The 3,246-nt window shown below is 50.7% G+C and overlaps 1 non-coding gene across 1 annotated transcript; it reads right to left on the bottom strand.

Moving 5' to 3' along the window:
• Positions 1 to 276: 276 nt before the first annotated feature.
• LOC143405347 (small nucleolar RNA SNORA42/SNORA80 family) lies at positions 277 to 414 on the bottom strand. Its single transcript, XR_013092056.1, has one exon. It is a non-coding gene; the product is annotated as a small nucleolar RNA SNORA42/SNORA80 family (small nucleolar RNA).
• Positions 415 to 3,246: the final 2,832 nt, after the last annotated feature.

The following is a 3,246-nucleotide window of genomic DNA, read 5'->3' on the forward strand; positions in this document are numbered from 1 at the left end:
CTCATCTACAGGTCTCCTTAGCACTGGGTTTGCTGCCTAGGATACCAGTCCCTCTTCCTAGGACCAGGCCCCTCTGACGGACACTTTGTATAATCTTGCCAGACCGGTGCTCTGGGACTAGTTCTTGTCTCTGACACCCCAGCCTGCTGTCTGGGATACAGGTGTATGTGAGGAAGTCTCCGAAGAATGGCCACCCCCCCCACTCATCTCCCCTACATGCTCTCCCCCTGCTCCCCAGTGACTTCTCCCCGCCTCCGCCGCCCCCCCCCACACACACACAGTACAACAGGCCTCAGTGCCAGCAGCCTATAGGCACAGAGACCAGGCAATGATTCAGGGCCATGGTGTTTGCTCTGGCCTGGGACACTATGAGAGGGTCAGGGGGACAGGCCTGCCATAAATCCAAACCCCCCCAGTGACTTCTGAAGTGAGGCCTGTGACACTGATTGGAGCTGAAGTAGCAGGCAAGTGATCTAAACTAGGTCTCAGGAAGAGGGTCCCCAAGATAGAGACCCAGTAGCCATCCTGGAGCACAGGATGATGAGGGTAGACGCAGTCAATGATACACAAAGCTTGTTATTCAAATGGAGGCATAGGCCAGGGCAGGTGACCAGAAATTCCTCCTCTCTGAGGTCCAGATTGGTCATGAGAATGACGGCAAGGGCTTAGTTTATAGGTACATATATTCGAATGGCCCAGGTATTTGGATAGGGACATCGGAGTTAGGAAACCAGGCCTAGAGTAGAGAGTACCGTGTGTGTGTGTTCTATATATAACACACCAATGTAATTCATACAGAGTGAGTTATTTCTGTATATCGAACTGTTACAGGTACAAAGATTGTGACTCAGAATCTTCTGTCCCTACAGGTTCTTTCTTAGTCTAAAATCGTTGCCGTGTAGTACTCGTGTCCTTTTTCGAACTTCCTGAATTGCTTGAGAGCTTCTTTCCCAGGGGTTGTCTCTGACATCCCAGCCTCCTCTCTGGGATACAACCTAGGGGTCGGCTGGGGACAGTACAGACCCCCTTTGAAGGCAGTAGTCAATAGACAACTCACATAAAATGACGACTTTTCTTCCACCAGCCCATCTGGGTGGAAGCCCTGATTCACTGCACTCAAAATGTTTTCTTATTACTTCCACGGCTCCCTTCCTTCCTTCCTAAGTTGCATTATCTAAGTCCTGGCCCCTTGAGTAACCCTTCTCCCTCTCTATTTCAGAGGCAGTGGAGTATCTTCCCTCACAACCTACACTGTTTGGAGTTAGGAAGGGGAGAAGAGCCTGGAACCCCGCGACTGGGTCCAGGAGACCCCCACACACATCAGGACACTCGCTCAATGGGCTTGGCCGAAGGTGCCTGACCGTGTTTTTCGGTTGCTGCTGCTACTCTTTCCCAACACTTTCGTGGAACTCAGGCATTTTATCCCATTGAGGTAATTGATCCATCATCTGGTTCAAATCCCTGCATTTCCTGAGTCGATGATACAAGTCATTAAAAAAGCAGGGAGCTGGCTCTGCTACAAGGAACTGACAGAGATTTCATGTTCTTTTAGACTCATCTCATCCATCCGTGACCTCTGAGTCCAAAATCACTTCCACTCCTTCCTGGCTTTGAGTCTCACCTTCATTTTTCTTTGAATCAAAGTTGATTGGGTCACATACCCGCCTAGACAGTTTTCTTCTAGAAACTGGCTTATACGGGCTTGAAAGAGAGACAGACGTGTTCTCTCTCTCTCCCTTCTGCCTGCCCCCACCCTCCTTCCACTCTTTGCTCTGCATCGTGGTGGTTTGTGCAGTGTGCCGTAGACACTCGGGCTATTTCAGGAGATGCTATTCTTTCAACCCAAAATGGTTTGGTTGTTTGAGAAAGGCTAAAAGAGCTTAAAAAAAAAAAAAAAAGAAGTGATTCATTGATTCCTCTTCCTCTGCTCCCTCCTGCACATATACCACATGATCAGAATATACCAGATGATCGTGTGCCAGATCCCGGGCCACTGTTTACAAACACCCAGGAGTAAATTCATCCCCTTCTTGGGACTTGTGTAACCGAGGATGGAATTTTCAGTCCTTCCCCTGGCGGTGCTCAGCAGCCATTCATTCTACCCGTAATTAATGAACGACGAGCCCTTTATTGGAAACCTGGTAACCGGGACCAGCCTGAGGTGGAACAAGTCCCCCAACAGTACCTGTGTGAGTGTCGTGTGGAGCACAGGACACGTGAGCTTTCCAGACTGAACCTTCACGTAACTGAATCATTCCCGGCAGCTTCCCTGTTCACGCCTGTCCCTTGGTATCATCCGGGAGAAATGTTCTTGCCGCTTGTCAGGGCTCCTCCTCTCTTATCTCCTCTCTTCCTCTTGGCAGTCTGTAAAACAGCTCCCCTCGGGTTTTTGAGTCTTTCCTGGGTGTCCTCTTATCTCTGATTACTCTGTGCCCCTTTATTCATCTCAGTGTTGTTGCACACCACACACACACAAAAAAACCTTTAGAAGAGGCTGTGGAGTGGTTTCCTGCGGCTTCCTGTTGTGAGGGTTCGGGGCCTTTTCAGTTTGCCTTGTTCTTCAAGTGTTTGGGAACGTGGCTGGTGGGATGGCTGAGGAGGCCAAGTGGGCCTGGCCGCGGCTCACCCGGCCTCTCCAGAGCCCCAGCCCGGCAGATTGCCCTCTCTCTCCCGTCTGATTTCGTTGGGCCATTGTCTCCCCACGGACATGGCCCTGGATCTCATCCCCACAGGCCACCTGTGCTTCCCAAAATAAGCAGGGGACAAATTCAACTGGAGTTGAATGCCAGCTCCCATGGATGCCAGGCCCTACTCTAGGTGCTGGTGACACAGAGATAAAGAGGACTCAGTCCTAGAGACCTAGGTGCTGGAGGCCTCCAGGGGACCATACACATGCAGATTCAACAGCTGTAATTCTGTCACTGGTGAGGGTTAGGACAGCTGTATGCATGGCACTAGACGAGTCCCAGAGGACTCTCCAGCAAAAACATGGGAAAGAAAAGTTGAATTCTAGAAACACTGCGGGTAGGGTCCGACAACAGGGAAACTCGGATGTGTGTGTGGGAAGGCACCTGGAGGGGCTGGGAGGACAGGGGCCTGGAGGGCGTGCTATTCGGACTGCCTTGAGGTTTGAACAATAGAGGATGATCATGTACCAGCCCTAGCAAGTAGGAATTTTCCAGCCAAATAAGGAAGGAAAGGCTGTCATTGGTAGAGGACAAATGAATCGCAGGAGCACAGAGGCAT

The sequence above is a fragment of the Callospermophilus lateralis genome, chromosome 7, assembly GCF_048772815.1.
Source record: "Callospermophilus lateralis isolate mCalLat2 chromosome 7, mCalLat2.hap1, whole genome shotgun sequence".
In the NCBI taxonomy this organism is placed as follows: Eukaryota; Metazoa; Chordata; class Mammalia; order Rodentia; family Sciuridae; genus Callospermophilus; species Callospermophilus lateralis.